The following is a 19,395-nucleotide window of genomic DNA, read 5'->3' as shown; positions in this document are numbered from 1 at the left end:
TTTGTATCTTTTGTTGTGCATGATATGGTATTTTATGACTACATTTTTTTACTCTGCCAAAATTCCAGGTTGTCTGATAAGTAGAAAGAAGGCATACGATACTTTTAAAGAACGTTTGAAATGGTTAAAACACATTTTTATCTCTGAGATGATAGTGCCATTTCTGTCAAAAGATTGATAGAAGCTCTTCCTTATACTATAACAAGAATTGTTTTCTGTATCATTGTTTAGCAATCTTTTGGCAGCGTCCTGTTTTCCCACACTGACCAGATGTTTGAGTGTTCTTGGACACTGAAAATTCTACCCATGTTCTAGTCCAGGCACTTGGACTCTAATGTGAACATGGAACATATGTTTTCTAGTTTCAAGTGCTTCTTTAACTTAACCATGAGTTACACAGAAATCAGAAAATCACTTTTGCAACAAAAGAGTTACTGATCTAATATAATAAAACGGTAAGCTGCGCATGCGCACTTCCTATGCGTGCGTCCATTTTCTGTGAGCTGTAGCGACCCATAGGAAGTGCGCATGCGCGGCTTACGGTCTGGCCTCACAAGGCAAGACAAGTTCACATGCGCGCCCTTCCCTGCTCTCTTGCGGAGCGGCGGCTGCCGGCCGCTAGCAACCCCCTGCCCTCTCCGTCGCCTCCCGGCTCCAGCGGCGTAGGCAGCACTATAAACACACTGCTTCGCGCCCTTCTCTGCCGATTTCCTCTGCCGCGTCTCTGATGACATCATCGGAGACAGACGCGGCAGAGGAAATCGCCAGTAGAAGGCCGCGAAGCAGCGTGTTTAAAGTGCTGCCTATGCGGCTGGAGCCCCGAGGCTTTCGGCGGCCCGAGGCGGATGTCGGCCGCCCGAAGCTTGCTCTCTCTCTTCCTCCCCCCCAGGCGGATGTCGGCCGCGGCGGCTGCTAGCTGCCCGAAGCTCGCTCTCTCTCTTCCTCCCACCCCAGGCGGATGTCGACCGAGGCGGATGTCGGCCGCGGCGGCCCGAGTCGGATGTCGGCCATGGCGGCTGCTGGCCGCGGCAGCTGTCGGCGGCTGCAGGCCGTTAACATAAGTAGGGCATGGAGTTCAGGAGGAAGGTATGGGGGGGAGGAAAATACTGCACAGGGAATTGTGGTGTGGAAGGGAAATGCTGCAACACACGGAAATGGAGGGGCAGGAAAGGGGTTGATAGACAGGGGAACAGGTGCTGATGAACAGGGAGGGGGCAGAAAAATGAAGATAGGCCTACTGTTGGAAAGGGGGAGCAGGAAGGAGGTGATGATGGACAGGGGGAGGTAAAACAAAGGGAGAAGGGCTTCTGCTGGATAAGGTGAGCAGTGATGGGGTGGTGGAGGACACAGGGGAGGTAAAAGGAAGGGAGAATGGACAGGGGGAGCAGGCAAGGGGTGGTAGTGGACAGCCAAGGAAAAAAAAAAAAAAAAGACAGACAGAAATACAGAAAGCGGCTAAGGAGAGAGAAAAAAAAATAAAGACAGACACACACATATATTCTAGCACCCGTTAATGTAACGGGCTATAAGACTAGTATAATATAATAAGCTACTTCAGTACTGGGCAGAGCTTTGGGTTTCTGGCCCAGAAATAGCTAGAAAAAAGGACAATTTAAATTAAATCAGTAATTTAAAGAGAGGGTATGGAGCAGGTCGCTGAGAGAAGCACTCCCGTTCTGAAGGGAAAAATTTATTCATTTTACCTTTAAATAACGATATTTCTATGCCTAAAAGAAGAGGGAAACCGAGGGGTATCCCTCCACCTAGCCCGGGCTTCTTGACGCTGAGGCAGACTGTGATAACAGCATACACAGTCCCTACCTCTACATCGGGCATCTCCGCTGCTGTGGAACGGGAAATCCATAGCTTGGACGGCGAGATGTCGCTTTCGCTGAGCCCGCGAGGACCGCACACCCCTCCCATCCCCGGAGAATCTTCGCTGCAGCGGAGCTGGCGGGAGGGCTCCCCCGGAGTGTGGGGTGAGGCTTGCTCTCTCTCCGAGGTTGACCCGGAAGTGGAACATGCAGCAGACACGCTGATCCCGCCGTTGGAGAGGCAGCGTTCTGGGGGAGAGGAGCCGTTGGTGGCCAGCGGTGGGGAGGTTGCAGGAGCCCAGATTTCCATCGCTGGAGCAGGAGCCGTGCTTGGGTCGGCTGACGTCCCCCTCCTTGGACCGTTGGTGAAACCACAGGCTGTTACCCTGGACTCCATTTGGTCTGCAATTGAGAATCTTCACCTGGTATGTTCTAACTTTGTTACTATGACTCAGAATTCTACCTCCAGGATAAGCTCCTTAGAGACTATTACCCAGCAACACCAAGTGGAATTAAAAAATTTAGATAAAGCAACAACAGAGACTAAGAATTTGATTACCAAACAAACAACAGAAAAAATGATGATTTTGAGGAAGATTGAAAACCTGGAAAATCAGCAGAAAAATTTAAATTTGAGGATTCTTAATTTTCCGGTTGCCAAGTTTATGTCTCCTCAAGAACTTTTTAAGAACTTTATGTTGAATGTTTTACATGTACCTGAAGTAAGTCTTCCCCCGATACAAAGAATTTACTATATAAAACAAGTGCAGAAAGAAAAAGCTACAGCAGATGAAAATGCTCAATTAGATGTTTCCGCTATTCTGCAGTCTTCTGATATTGAAATTCAGGGAAGAGCAACTTTATTGGTCTCGTTGGTATTTCTTCAGGATAAAGAGATGTTGCTGAAATTATATTTCAATTTAAAGCAGATTTCCTATTTGGGGGAAAGGGTATATATATTTCCTGATGTTTCGAGGTGGACGCAGTCCAGAAGGAAAGAATTTCTGTTATATAGATCAAAGGTGATTGCTTTGGGGGCAAGTTTTCAGTTGCGATTTCCTTGTAAATGTTTTATTTCCTATCAGAGAAGTAAATATATATTTTTCGAACCTGCCCAATTAGGTTTCTTCCTTGAAGGTAAAGGTATCTCTACACAGTCCGAATGATACAGGTTAATAATGCGGTTAATTTTATTTTGGATAGGTAAGATCTGACTGCTCTATTTCTAAAGTTTTCAGTTTCCTTTGTATATTTCCCCTTTCCCGGGGGGTTTTACTTTCATCTTGTCTCTTCTCCTTAAGTTGTGGACTGTATTATATGATTTATATGGATGTTTAAATTTCAATTCTTGGTATGTAATATGACTAAGAGAATAATATATTGCTGTATTTCTTTAAACATCTTGTATAAGATGCATTAAAATGATAAATAAATAAATTAAATAAAAAAAAGAGAGGGTATAGTTGGGCAGACTGGATGGACCATTTGCCGCCATTTACCATGTTACTATAAAAGATAAATGCATATATTTATAAAGATTCCGGATAATCCTCAAAGAACTGGGAAATATTTCTTGTTTACTCAAATTAATCAAAGATGTAATATAAGTTGAGTAAACTTGTATACTACAGCCCTGATTGACCCAGGTAGTGATGGAGAGAGAGAGAGCGAAGAATTGGGGATCTCCCTGCCTGTTCAGCTAAGACTGAAAGGTTCTCACACATTTGCCATCAGATGAAAAATTGATACCATATATACACAAATATAATCCAAGATCTATGGACCAAAAAAAATGGCCCAAAAATTAGGATCTTGGTTTATATTCAAGCCACCACCCAACCACCGGTGCAGCTGTCCTCCCCTTCCTCCTGCACTTTCTTCATATTATCTTTCACATTCTTATTTTTCTTTTGGATTATTAAAAACTTTTGCAGATTTCAGAACCATATTCCCCTGTGCGGACTGACTTAAAAAAAAAATTACAGTACTGAGAAATCAGTTTTTATTGATGAGACTGTCAGGGCCTTAGGGCCAGCTGCCTGCCTCTATCCAGAAGGACCCCAATTTTTTCTTCTCTAGTAACTCCCATGATGTAAGACAAATACTCACCTATGGGACCAGCATTACATAGGAATACTGTCTATTCATTGGCTCTTGCTCTGCATACTTACATATATAGCAGCAACCACGGGTGGAAGTGGTGCCAAATTAGCTCTGAAAGTGCACTGTATTTAATTCCCTCAACCCACAGGGGCAGTTAAGGATTTTTTTTCCAACATTACTTACCAATGGAAATAACTCTGAACAGAAGACATATGAAAGATTAATATGCTTTTTAGCACTTTCAATCTGCCTAAAAAACACTTGTGGTCATTTAGTCACTCAATTTGGGTAATGCGATGGAAAATCAAGAGCCAGTGTTCATCTCGAAGGAAAAGGGTAATGTGATTGAATTTCCATGATTGTGTCAGTAGTTGTATGTCAGAATTTTGAACAAGTTGAAGGTGAAAATCCTGCATCCTAGTGCCCTGAAGAAGAGCATTGCAAGAATCAAGGAGGAGAGTGTGGCATAATGGTGGAGGAGAGCATGGACTGTTTAGAGCTTCAGCCTCAGCCCCCCTGAGGTTGTGGGTTCAAACCCTGCACTGCTGTCCCAGGTACATTAGATAGATTGTGAGACTATCGGGACAGATAGGGAAAATGCTTGAAGTACCTGTATGTCGACTACTTTGAGTGTGGTTGGGAAACTACAAAAAGGTAGTATACAATTCCCAATCCATTTCCCAACAAGTTGTGATAGTAGAAAGAAATGAATGAGAGCAGTTATACAGATGAGAAACAGGATAGGTGATGCAGTTTGATGTAGCTGCCTTTAGTTACTTTGGGGCTCCTTTTATTAAAGCAACAGCTTTTTACTGAAGGCCGGCAAGGTAAAAGCTCCGATGCTCATTCAATTCCTGTGCGCGTCAGAGCATTTACCTCGCTGGCCTGCCATACACAGCTCTACTGCTGCTTGATAAAAGGAGCTCATAGTGTTGTCCAGAATCACTCCTTGAACCTTGCTGAGTTTACTATTCTAATCTGAGTGCTGGCCATGGGGGCTGGTATAGAAAGAGTTAGTGGATGTGTGCAACATAGAATAAGTGCTTTTTTATTTTTTTTAATTCTTTATTCATTTTTATAACTTACATCAAGTGCATCAAAGAGTAACATCATTTTGACTTAAAAACATCACTTGAAATTCTACAATTCTTCATATTAATTAGAATTATCCCTTTTCCTCACATCCCTTCAATATCTCATAACACACATACCAGATAATAAAGTCCCCCTCCCCCCACCCCATTCTTTCATTTGTATGAATCAGGGAAAAGAATACCTATTCATTTCAATAATTTATTAATTTATTAAAATTCCTTTCTGAATAGCTAATGTTCTTTCCATTTTATAAATATGACACACTGAGTTCCACCAAAAACTGTAGTTTAATGTTTTCCAATTACATGTTATTTGTTGTATGGCGACTCCTGTTAAAATAAGTAAGAGTTTATTATTTTGGAAGATATTTGGCTCTTAACTCTCATAGATGTGCCAAATAATACTATATTATACGACAATGCCACATGATTTTCAAACAAACTATTAATTTGGCCCCAAATTGATTTCCAAAAAGCCAAAATAAATGGACAATAGAATAATAGGTGATCTAAAGTCCCTGCTTCAAGATGACAATGCCAACATCTATCAGACTTAGAACAATCTAATTTTTGTAAACGAACAGGGGTCCAGAATGCTCTATGTAACAGGAAAAACCATGTGTGTCTCGTAGATGCAGACATTGTACATCTCATCCTCCAAGACCAAATTTGTGGCCATTGAGACGCATTAATTTGATGCTTAATCTCAATACTCCAAATGTCCCGAAGACCAGTCTTTGTTTTTTTATTTATAAATCCAGATAGAATAAGTGCTTTTGATTTCTTATGGTTGAGTTTTAGTTTATGGGCTTGAAGCCATTCACTCATCTGATTCAGTTTGTGATTAAAAATGTCAGTCTTACAGTCATTAGCACAAAGACTAGCTTATTATCTGGATATTATCAGCGTAGATGAAGGAGGTGAGATGAAGTGACTGGATTAAATAGTTTCCTGAGGAATTCCACACTAGAAATCTTTAACTAATGTCAGCAGAGCCCGGGGAAATCTGTTTTGTAAAATTAAATATGAGTAAAGGCTAAAGCAGCTAGGACTCTTCAGCTTGGAGAAGAGACGGCTCAAGAGATTTGCATACCAAGAAGGCAGTGCAGGCAAATCTCTCTCATGCATATTCATTGTGGATATCCTGAAAACCTGGCCTGCCAGTAGATCTCGAAGAACGGACTTGGGCAGCCCTGCTCTAAGCCAAGGACCCCTGAAAAAGGCACTGCCATATGCCGAAACACGGACTATGTAGGTTTCCACATATCTTTCGGTTCTACACCATCTCTACAGCATTTGGTTCACTCTATCTCAAGGCTGATCTGACCAACATAGGTGATCCTGCTTCACAGATCAGCTTGATAAGCACTAATTAAAGACTATTTTGAGATTATTTGGTGTTATTGGTTACATTATGGTTTTTCTTGTTTGTTTGCAATAAACCTGATTACATCCAGCCAATCTACTCTACTTTTTTCTGCATTGAGCATTGAGGTCTTTTTCACTTGTTTCATCTTCAGCTTACTGCAGGATGCTTGGGCACATCCTGTGGTACATTATTTTAAGCAGTGCTAGGCGTGTTAGCACCTAATGCTTCGTAAAAGGATAAGCGTTAAGTTCATTAAATACAATTTTAACATAAGAAATAATTTGTGGGTCTCATGACCGACAAGTTCTCATTCCTTAGCACAATAGAAAGCCAATGGGAAAATGAGATAATCTGCCTCATTCCTGTATTGTAACTATGCCAGATGTTCACAGAAACTCAACCATAGTATGGTTGTCATGGTTACTTATTAGGTTTATCAGGAATCTTTCTCAACCTGTGAGATTTTTTTTTTTTTTTTTGGGGGGGGGGAAATAAAATATTTGCTCTTTCCAACTGCAATGATTTCCAAAGGAAAAGCAAACTACGTATTTTGGCTCCAGTTCTAGGCATGTTTTCGTTCCTTTCACTATTCAGACCACAATTTACAGCAGAATTGAGAAGCAGATTTAAAGTATTTAATTATCCAACTTCATTCAAAGACTGAAAAAACTGGCTTGATTAAGTATGCAGTATTTTGCAGCTACCCATTGCAAACATTTTTTTGATTTATATAAAACAAAAGGGTTCAATAAAGATGCCGATTTATATACACAGATGATGCCCTTGCTTTCCAGTTTAAGCTTCTGACCTTGAATAACTCAGCTTCCCATTCTTCTTTGGAGCTGAAAACCCCCTCAGGGTTGAGCCTTGTTCGACAGCGTACATTCAAATATGGAATGGCAGAATTAAGCTGAGATATCTTGTGTGGTAGTATGTAGTACTATCAGCAGTGGTGTAGTAACGGGTGGAAGGCAGGGGAGGTACTCTGCTATGGGTGCTGTCTTGGTGGGGGCATTGGCACCTCTTCTCCTCTCCAACCCCTTGCTGCACGTCTTCCCTCCGACACCCCAGACACCAAGCGCCCCCCACCTTCTGATCTCCCCGGCCCCCAAAATCCTGGTAGTCTAGTGGGCTGCGTGTGTGTGTGTTGCAGATCAGACTCCCCTAGCTCGAGAACCCTCCACCCCCGACACTTCCCCCTGTACCTTTCGTCAAAAATCAGGCAAGAGGGATGCCCAGACTTGAAGGGCTGCCTCTTCATGATGGTGACCGTTCCCCCTCCCAGTGCATCCTGGATGCACTGGAAGGGCCTAAGGTCCTGGATGGCTCAGATGCCTAAGGCCCCTCCCCTAGGAAGGGGCCTTAGGTGTCTGAGCCATTCAAGGCCTTAGGTGCCTGAGCCAATCAAGACCTTAAATCCCCCCTCCCCCCACCGAGTGCATATCAGAGATGCGCTAGGAGGAGCCTAAGGCCCAGATTGGTTCAGGTCCTTAGGCCCATCAGTTAATCCAGGAAGAGGCAGCCCTTCAAGGCAGGAGAGAGTGGGCATTTCTCCTACCTGATTTACAATGAAAGGTATGGGGGGCAGTGTTGGGAGTGGAGGGTGTTCAAGCTGGGGAGGTCTGATTAAACCAATTATGTTAGGTGGTAGTAAGGCACCTATCGCCACCTAAATTTGGGCATCATTTTTACAATCCCGGATTCTGTAAATGGTGCCGATATCCATTGCCAATTTCTGCAGGCTACAAGATATTCCCTTCCTCCCAGTAGGCTTCCACAGTATGAAGGCAGAGCCACCAATGGAACACCCGGCTTGGAACAAGTAACACAAGACTTATGTTTAATCATTTGAGTGTGTAGATTTCTAGTAGTTTTAACTATATATAGTCAGTTGCAGGGACAAATAGCATATAAAAAGAGTTCCGTTTTACAATTCGTATGATGTCACAAAATAAAATGTCTCCCATCAAAGGGGTTCACAAAACTACCATAAGAACATAAGAATTGCCGCTGCTGGGTCAGACCAGTGATCCATCGTGCCCAGCAGTCCGCTCACGCGGCGGCCCCCAGGTCAAAGACCAGTGCTCTAAATGAGTACAGCCTCACCTGTGTACGTTCTAGTTTAGCAGGAACTTGTCCAACTTTGTCTTGAATACCTGGAGGGTGTTTTCCCCTATAACAGACTCCGGAAGAGCATTCCAGTTTTCTACCACTCTCTGGGTGAAGAACTTCCCTACGTTTGTACGGAATCTATCCCCTTTCAATTTTAGAAAGTGCCCTCTCATTCTCCCTACTTTGGAGAGGGTGAACAATCTGTCTTTATCTGCTAAGTCTATTCCCTTCAGTATTTTTGAATGTTTCGATCATGTCCCCTCTCAGTCTCCTCTTTTCAAGGGAGAAGAGGCCCAGTTTCTCCAATCTCTCACTGTACGGCAACTCCTCCAGCCCCTTAACCATTTTAGTCGCTCTTCTCTGGACCCTTTTGAGTAGTACCGTGTCCTTCTTTATGTATGGTGACCAGTGCTGGATGCAGTACTCCAGGTAAGGGTGCACCATGGCCCGGTACAATGGAATGATAACCTTCTCCAATCTGTTCGTGATCCCCTTCTTTATCATTCCTAGCATTCTGTTCGCCCTTTTGGCCACCGCCGCACATTATGCGGATGGCTTCATCGACTTGTCGATCAGAACTCCCAAGTCTCTTTCCTGGGAGGTCTCTCCAAGTACCGTCCTGGCATCCTGTATTTGTGCATTAGATTTTTGTTACCAACATGCATCACTTTACACTTATCCACATTGAACCTCATTTGCCATGTTGATGCCCATTTCTCGAGCTTGATTATGTCATGTTGCAGATCTTCGCAATCCCCCTGTGTCTTCACTACTCTGAATAACTTCGTATCATCCGCAAATTTAATTACCTCACTCATCGTACCAATGTCCAGATCGTTTATAAAGATGTTGAAGAGCACAGGTCCAAAGCATTCAAAGATTTTTTTTTTTAAATCTTAATAATTGTTTGTTCAGGTACATTAGATAGATTGTGAGCCTTTGGGACAGATAGGGAAGTTTTAAGTACCTGTATTTTACTGTAACCGCTTAGATCTGTAATATGCTTAAGCGATATATCAAATATTAATATTAATAAACATTCACCCTCTCATCCACTTTAGGTAGTGTCGCAGGACTCAGCAGTACCTTTAAATCGTTACACCGTGAGAAAGCACTGCGGATGCTTTGTTCATTAAAAATAGGATGCGTTCTCATAATGTCTCATTGATGGCGAATTGCTAGCATATAGCCCTTGCCCTACCCCTGAAGAAACTGTTGGTGAAACGGGTGCACTCTATAGGGATTCAAGATACGTTCTATAGGTTTGTTTGTATTGATATGGATTAAAAAACAATTAAAATGTCATTTTAATAATGGACACTAAAAATATGGCGATGATTTATATGGTCCTTATTCCAGTATATATCCAAAATTAGTAGTAAAAAAATGTACCGGATAGGAATCTTAACCTCCCAGACTCGTGAGTGAATGAATACATGAAAAAGCCTCAGCCCCACCACTCCACCGCTGTCTAGTCTTGTTACTGCGGGAAGAAATTACGTGGTGCCATCATCACTGGCTATTTCATTCTTCTGTTATTTAATTAATAATTTTGCTTAAGTAATATATTTAAATAAATAATTTAGTGTTAGTAAGAAGTACCTAGATTCAGTGTACTTATCTTATGCCAGCTGAACCCTGGGAACATGACCCGACATGTTTCGCACCATCTGTGCTGTATCAAGAGTCCCCCTAAGTAATAACAGGAAAGTGACATTAGTGTATTTTCTATAACATCATCCCACTCGTTAGGTTTTATAAATAATTGCCACCCAGCCTTAAAATCAAGTTTCTAACCGGGTCGCATATGTCATCCGACTCTGCCTATTTTAGCAAAAGAGCAAGATGGCGACAGTGTGTACCCCAATTCTAAAAATGGCGCCCTAATTTAGAAGGCAATAGGTGCCCTGTCACCGCCTAACATAATTGGTTTTAATTGGTGTAATTGGTGCACTAATTGGCTGTGCCAATTAAAAGGCAATTAAAATGGCCTATTAAAAAAATGGAGGCGCGTAAGGGCATCTCCAAAAAGAGCACCGCTATCACACCTACGGAAGCACTTTATAATGCCTAATGCCACTGCACACATGGTTAATGCCAGAAGTAGCGTTAAGCATCATAAGTTGCCTCTGTGCAAGTGATTCTTGTGAAGTATTTTTCTAAACTCCAGTGTTCCCAACGAAAGTGAAAACTAGGCATCAGAAATGTAGGCCTTGAAAACCCTGACCTACATTTCTGGTGCCTACTTTTCACATATCCATAATTCTGTAAAGGGCACCATTGTATGATTGACACACAATTTGTGGCCATTGTTAAGGCAGCCCCCGATAATAGCGGCGTTTACAGAATCTGTGCTTAAGGGTCCGATTCTAAAAACAATGCCCTAAGTTAGGCGGTGGTAGGTGCCCTATTGCCACCTAACTTCATTTGTTTTAATTAGTTAATCAGCACACTAATTGGCTCCATCATTAAAAACCAATTTAAATGCCATTAAAAACATGGAGGCGCCTAAGGGCACCTCCAAAAAGCGCACTATCATGCCTGCGGAAGCACCTTACGATGCTTCATACCACTGTAGGTGTGGTTAATGCTGGAAGTGGCATGAGGCAGCGTAAGACACTTCCATGGACGCGATTCTCGTGAAAGGCAGGCGCCAGAAATGTAGGTATTGAAAACCCAGGCCTACATTTCTGTTGCCTACCTTTCACGTAATGGATTCTGTAAATGACGTGCATTTACACATGATTGGCAGCTGTTTTCAAGGTGGTCAAGGATAACAATGCCATTTACAGAATCTGGGCCTAAGAGGTTCATCGGAAAATTAATAGGGCCTGGGATAGGAAGCAAGGGCCTACTGTAAATGACCAGTTCTCCCAATGGTCCTTATCCATGTCCTTATTTTATTTGACATATTGTATATATTTGTTAATGGTATGCTCATTCTGTTACCTGTTGGGAGGATGATTGTTCTGGATCTATAGAATAGAAGTGTTTGCTAAATAAATAAACAGAGAAAAGTAAATAGTGGAAGGCCTCTGGGGCCAATATTGTTTAACTTATTAATAAATGATCTGGCGGTGATTGAAATTTGCAACTGAAATAGAAAATAGAAAGGCTCATGTACAAACTCGTGGGATTTCTCGTGGGTTAGCAGTCTTCGTCACATGAAAAGTTTGCTACCTAGGTCATTTGCTTGTATACCAAACTTTTGCAAGAAATATGTTCCAGAGACAGCTGGGAAAAAGATGTGGCATTTAGTTGTTTTTTTTCTTTTCTGAGAAAACTAGAGTGCAGAGATATTTCACATTGTTTTTCAAGAGTTGTTTCGCATGGCTTGCATTGCTACAGCTTGTTAATAAATTAGTGTAAACGTTTGCATGGGGTGGGGTTTGATATTCCAAAATTATTTAAATGGTCAGAAATGGCTCCTGGCTGTTTGAATAACTTGTCTGGTGCTAACCAGACATTTTCAGTGGCACTTAACTGGATAGAACTGCTGAAAATGCCCAGTTAGCACCTAAGCTGAAACCGGCTACTTTGTGGGCATTCCAGGGGCAGATTCAGTACTTAATCGGCTAGGAAAAATACAAAAAAAACACAAAATCTTTATGTGGTTCAATTAGGCGGTAACCAATTATATTAGAGCTTGCTATGTATGTAGGGCTTCCATATGGTTCCAGAAAAATGAGGATGGATTGAGACATCCAGGTTTTACTTCCAGTGAATGCAACTCTGGACCAATGCCTCACCATGAAAGATCAGGTGGACTCCCTAATCAAAAAGAGTTTTTTCACCCTCTGGAAACTTAAATCCATTAAAGCATACTTTGATAACTCTGCCTTCAGAATCTTGGTACAATCCCTCGTACTAAGTCAACTTGACTACTGCAACATCGTCTACTTAGCAATCCCCCAAAATAATTTGCGACGATTACAACTAATGCAAAACACTGCGGTCAGACTAATCTTTGGTCTAAAGAAGTTCGATCACGTGACACCATACTTCAAACAGCTACACTGGCTGCCGATGGAAGCTCGTGTAAAGTTTAAGTTCGCCTGCATCTGTTTTAAAGTTTTTTACGGTCTAACCCCTAAATACATCACTGACCTATTCTCCTTCTCAGCCAACAAACTCATGAGAAGCTCCCACTCGCACTTCGTTTCTCCCCCGGTTAGAGGATGCAAACTAAAAAAAACACCATGAGCATCTTCTCTCTCATCAGGCTGCTCTATGGGGTAAAGACCTAGAACAACTCCTATTGCCCACCATTTATGAGGTATTCAGGAAACGCCTCAAAACCCACCTATTTCTGAAATACCTAGACAGCTGACCCACTTCCCTCTTTTCCCTCTCTTGCCCTTTCTCCCCATTGTTCCCACATCCCTTAAATTAATTCAACTTGTACGTCAACTCAACTTGTATTCCACTAATCTTTTGTAAACCGCATAGAACTTAACGGTATTGCGGTATATAAACTGTTATTATTATTATTATTAGACACACTAGATGATATGAATAACATGAAGAAAGACCTGGCAAAGCTGGAAGAATAAAATTTGGCAGCTAAAATTTAATGCTAAGAAATGTAAGGTCATGCATTTGGGCTGCAAAAACTTGAGGGAACGGTACAGTTTAGGGGTTGAAGAACTTATGTGCAAGACAGAAGAGCAGGACTTGGGTGTGATTGTATGTGATTATCTTAAGGTGGCCAAACAGGTTGAAAAGGTGATGGCGAAAGCTAGAAGGATGCTAGGTTGCACATGGCGAGGTATGGCTAGTAGGAAAAAGGAGGTATTGATGCCCCTGTATAAGACTCATTTAGAATATTGTGTACAATTCTGGAGGCCACACCTTCAAAAAGATATAAAAAGGATGGAGTCGGTCCAGAGGAAGGCTACTAAAATGGTATGTGGTCTTCATCATAAGGCGTATGGGGACAGACTTAAAGATCTCAATCTGTATACTTTGGAGGAAAGGCGAGAGAGGGGAGATTTGATAGAGACGTTTAAATACCTATTGTGACAGGGAAGCTCCTGTCACGTTGAAAACTACTACTAGAACTCCCCAGAATGCAGCACAAGGCTGGATAAAACCAGGCATGGAGTCAGGACAGCTGGCTCAGGCAAAAGAAGGCAAGCCCAGGCAGGTTCCAGCACAGCTGAAGAGCCAATTAAGAAAGGCTCTGCAGACCACTGAAACGAGAGAGGGAACGAGAGTGAGGAGAGAGGAGAACCAGAAGGAGTGGTTGAGAAGCCCAATGACTCACGTGGGTTCCAAGTCACAGAGGTTGCCTCAAGCCCAGCAGGAACGTAGGGCAAGAAGCCCACACCTAGGGAAAGGTGTTACTGCCCTGGAGAGGTATTGTGACTGGCAACTCAAGTCCCAAAGAGCAGGGCTGGGAAAGCCTCCCCAGAGAAAAGCTGCAGATAGTTTTGCAGACGTACAGAGAGGGGGAGGGGAAGCACAAACGGAAAGAAGTGAAGAAACTTCAAGCCAGAGTTCCCGGGAGTGTGAATGGGAAATGGGCAGCGTGCTAAGTAATGAGATAAGTGAAGAGGGCATGGACCTGGGAGAATAAGATGTTTGCATGTCCTAAGCTAAACTCCTGAAGAACGGTCTCCTATTGTTGGTATACCCGACAGCATGAGCAGTGTGGGCAGAGTTAACAAGGTGCTAATAAAGTGTTAAACAAATGCAGAGAGCTGAGAAGGAAAGGCTGGACGCAAGCCGTGCTCAGCTAGCTAGGCTCGTAAAAGGTGAAGTCCAGAGGGAGAGCAATCAAGCCCGGCAGGGGCTACGAGCCAAGGAAAGCATTAACTGACTTATACGTTTGCTGGGATTTTACTTGTGATAAGGAAGTGCCATCTTGCTCCTTAATGGAACCTGGACTGTAAGAGTATAATGTGGGAAAGGCACTCTAAGTACTGTAACCAACTGAAGTGAATGTTTTATGTTTTTCCTTCTGCTGTTTTATTTTCTTTGAACTCTGGGTTAGTAATAAACCTGATACTATATTCTAAAGAATCCGGTATCCGGGTCTTCCTTCCACTGCCCTATAAAAGGCGTATTAAAAATCTTACTTGTGGTCCGGGCCGCAGTTTCCCACGTACTCGGGGACGGGCCCGGTCACACTATGTAATGTAAATGCGCATGAAAGGAAACTGCAATGAAAGGGCATAGGATGAAGTTAAGAGGTGATAGGCTCCGGAGTAATCTAAGGAAATACTTTTTTACAGAAAGGTTGGTGGATGCATGGAACAGTCTCCTAGAAGAGGTGGTGGAGACAGAGACTATGTCTGAATTCAAAAGGGCCTGGGATCTCTCGGAGAGAGAAAGAGAGATGGTCTCTGCGGATGGGCAGACTAGATGAGCCATTTGACCTTTATCTGCGATCATTTTTCTATGTTAACTTCTCAGAATGTTACCTTGGGGTTTTTGGTTTTCAGTTTCCTACACAGAATCCTAAATTCAGCCTCCAGAACCTCCCTTCTGCACATTCTCTTCCTATGTTGAAACTTTCAGGCATAAATAATTTGAATGGAAGTTTCTGATTTTCCTCAGGTAGGGTTACCATAAAGTTCCATAAAAAGGAGGATGGATTGAGGCATACGGGTTTTACTTCCATTGAAAGCAATAGAATGTCTCAATCTGTCCTCATTTTTCTGGAGCAATATGGTAACCCTACAGGTGCTCTCTATGTAGCTTACACACGTTTATTACTTCTTCTTTTAATTCAGAGGTCTACTTGTATTTTTCACTTGTATTTTTAAACACCAGCTAAACCTGGCTTGTTGTCCATTCTACAGAACACTTTCCCATGCTCACTGCTCTACTTAGCCAAGATACCACCTGGGAAATTTGCCAAAAATTAATGGCTGCTTTCTCATCTTAAAAATAGTGTAGTCAAGTTTAATTCTGTGGCAAGGAGCTACCATTTCATTACCTCCATGTACATTAAGTTTCCAAGTTTATTTAAAAAGTTGATAAAATTGCTTTTTCAGAATTTCAAAGTGGTGTAAAATAAAATAGGGGAGACAAAACAATTTATTAGGGAAACACTGACTTTCTTCAGATGAGAGGAAAATGATGGGGGGGAAGACAATCAATATAAGGAAGAGAACGAAGAAGGAATAAAATGTAGGGAAATTACATTGATAGGGCCTTGCCTGCATTGAGGGCTCCTTTTACAAAGGTACACTAGCGTTTTTAATGCATGCACTGGATTAGCGTGCGCTAGCCGAAAATCTACCGCCTGCTCAAAAGGAGGCGGCAGTGGCTAGCGCGCGGCACAATTTAGTGTGCGCTATTCCGCGTGTTAAGGCCCTAGCGCGCCTTTGTAAAAGGAGCCATGAGTGCTGAAGCCATCTAAACCTTCTGACTGTAAATTCTTTTCTTTAAAATATTTGTCCAGGCTGACTTTGCTCCTGGTTGGATTAGGCATCCAATTAAGGCAGCAGAATTTTTTGGGGGGTAGCACAGCTTTGGATAAGAAAAAACTTCCAACCTTACTCCTCAGAGCCCCTAGCTGCAAGAGGACTAATTGCTGCAAGAGATACCGTGTTTCCTCGAAAATAAGACAGTGTCTTATATTAATTTTGGGCCCCAAAAATGTACTAGGTCTTATTTTCGGTATAGGGCTTATTTTTTTCATGTACATGATCATCTCTCTCTCTTCCTCTTTCCTTTCTCTCCCCCACATGTGCAGCATCTTTACTCCCCTCTCACCCATCCCCTTGTGCCTTCCCTCTCCAGCATTTTTCTATCCCTCCATCCCATACCCCTGTGCAGAAAAACCCTTGCCCAGCTTCTATCCTTCCCTCCCTCCCTCCCATCCCTTGTGCAACAGAACCCTTGAGCACCCCCCTTTTGACCCTCCATCCTTTCCTCCCATCCGAACCCCGCCGACCACGAGCCATACCTCCCTCTAGAGCAGCATCGGGCTGGCATCACTCTAAACAGGCTTCGTGGCCTCCTCCATCAGGGAATTCCCTCTGCCGCATCACCGATGATGTCATCAGTAACGCGGCACATGGATGGCCCCGAGAGAAGGCTGCGAAGCCTGTTTAGAGTGATGCCATCCCAATGCTGCTTTGGAGGGAGGTATGGCTCATGGTCGGCGGGGTTCGGATGGGAGGGAAGGATGGAGGGTCAGTGGGGGTTTGGCTGCATGGTGGGGTGGGGGGAAGCACTGCTGCTAATGGCGACTAGGGCTTATTTTCGGGGTAGGACTTATTTTCAGGGAAATATGGTATTTAGCCCAAACCTGGGCTCATGCTCAAGTCCTGCCGGGCTCTACCCTCACTTCAACAGGAAGTGTTGTAGTGGGGGCAAGGACATGGCATGAATGCAGGGTTTTGTTTAAAGGCCCTGCAAGATGCTCATTCTTGTAGCTTTGGACCTGGGAGGGGAGAGGGCAGTAGTAGTAGGAGGCCTGGGAGAAGGGAGGGAAGTGCTGGAATTGGGAAATAGGTAATGAAGGGGAGATGACATGCTAGACATCTAGGGGAGGGGGAATATGGAGAAGGAGAGGTGCAGACCACCTGGGGGAGGTAGAGAGAAGGGGGTGATGCTGGACTAGGGGCAGGGGGCAGGAGGGTAGGCTGACGACTAAACTTTGCCTAGAGTGTCAGACATTCTTGGGCTGGATCTACATTTGCAGTCCAAAAAACAAGGCAAATGACCCCACCGTGAATACACAAGAGAAGTGGGGAAGGAACTGTACACATGACAAATGTAAAGCCAGCAGAGAAGAAGTGGGGAAAGAACTGTATACATCAACCTGAGATAAAGCAGTTTATTGAATACAATCAGCTATTATAATACAAAACATATGAAATGGCCAATCTATCTTGTGGTTTCTTCCACAATCTATCTTGTGGGTCTGAAAGGAACCACAAGATAGATTGGCCATTTTATATGTTTTGCATTATAATAGTTGATTGTGTTCAATAAACTCTGCTTTATCTCAGGTTGATGTATACAGTTCTTTCCCCACTTCTTCTCTGCTGGCTTTACATTTGTCATGTGCCTGTAATTTTCTTTAGATTGAAGTTTGGGCTTGTTTATGACAGTCTTCCTGCTTGAAATGTTTTAATTAATCTTAAAATTAGTCATTCTTTGAAGGAGATAAGATTCTTTTGTGAAGCTTTCTGCTCTGCACAGATGGTTGTCATTGTGTTCTGTTTCATTCCAGTGCGCTGTGAACAACGCAACGGTGCAACGAATCTGAATGAAGGAAAGATCACTCCTTACTAGAAGCTCTACTGTGATCAAATGGGAGTATTTTCACCAGTTCATCTTGCCGATTGGATCTGAAATGGAGAGATTTAATAAATAATGCATTTAGCAAGGAAAGGTAACCCTATCATTTCCGCAAATGGAATGTGGCTGGATCTGGCTGGGTTCCAAGCTGATGCTACCTTTGCATACAGGCCTGTCTGTGTTTCAGGGTGAAGCGCTTCTAGGTATTTAAGATTTGGGGTTCAGACCCATAGAATCAGCCAAAAAGGTTTTGCTAATTAAATTCAACAATTGTGATCAGTCCTTAAAAACAAAAAAATATTGTAGAAATACAGGACACTACTGCTACAGCAATCCTGATGCTCATAGGGAAAGGAGATGGGCTGGATTTGATATACCACCTTTCTATGGTTAAGATCCAAGAGGTTATTTTGTACCTGGAATAGGGTTAGCAGATGTCCAGCAAAACCTGGACATATCCTCTTTTTAGAGGACTGTCCAAGTGCTCGGGTGTGGGATTGCCAAAACCTGGCTACTCCTTCACTTATGGGATAATTAAAAAAAAATGGCATCAACCACATTGGATGAGCCTAGGCCTATATCCACAATCAATGATATGCTGCTAGTTTCTTAGCTCTTCTTACCTCTATTCCTTTATGGTGATGCACTCCTTGCCATTTAACCCTTCACCACCTCTTCAAATATACTTTAAAAAAACAAAACATATAAAGGTAGATTCAATAAATGGTGACCAAAGATAAGTGCTGGGTAGGGTTACCATATTTAATGACGGACAAATACAGATGCATGGCTCCGCCCTGCTCTGCCTTCAACCCACCCCATTCTGCATCCAGCCCCGCCCCCCAAAAGCCTCATCTCTTTTTTCCTGACCTCTAGGTCACATTTGAAGGGCCTCCAGCATACGTGGATGCATGTGACATCATCTGCACAAGCTTTTTGAAGGCCCTTCAGACACGGCCGGAGCTTGAGGTTTTTCAAAACCTGAACAAACTGTCCAGTTTTGGAAAGTCCGTTCAGGAACTCGGAGAATCCTCTATAAAGTTCTGGGACATGGGATGCTAAGTTCAAATTCTATAACAGTAGTTCCGTACTAGCTTATGTCTGCATTCCCATGCCTAACTTTAGATGGGCATAAAATGACCCTGTTTAGTACGTCACAAATAGTAGAATAATACGAGGTACTTGTGAAAGAATCTGTCACTACAGACGCTCCACCTAATATAATAAATAAATTTCTATGTTAAATATTTATAATAAGTGTGTGTGTAGCCTCAGTGTGATTGTAAAGCTATAGGGGCTACTGCCACTGTGAATTCCCAGCTATAGCTTTACAATCACACTGAGGCTACACACACACTTATTATAAATATTTAAGATAGAAGTTTATTTATTTATTTATTACATTAGGTGGAGCGTCTCTAGTGACATTGATTCTTTCACAAGTAGCTTTAGTTGGGGGCATTTACACTAGCCGAAGGTTAGTGTAAATGCTTGTGCTTACCTAAATGCTGGGCATGCCCCTGCCCCTCTCAAAAGTTCAGAATTGTAACACCCAGCAAACAAATTTAAAGCACACAAAAGGCATAAGCCCAAATCAATCTACCAGCAACAAACTTGAATAACAGAGACCATCTGCAGTAAA

The sequence above is a fragment of the Geotrypetes seraphini genome, chromosome 7, assembly GCF_902459505.1.
Source record: "Geotrypetes seraphini chromosome 7, aGeoSer1.1, whole genome shotgun sequence".
In the NCBI taxonomy this organism is placed as follows: domain Eukaryota; kingdom Metazoa; phylum Chordata; class Amphibia; order Gymnophiona; family Dermophiidae; genus Geotrypetes; species Geotrypetes seraphini.
The sequence above is the reverse complement of the archived record's forward strand: the minus strand, read 5'-3'. Positions refer to the sequence as shown.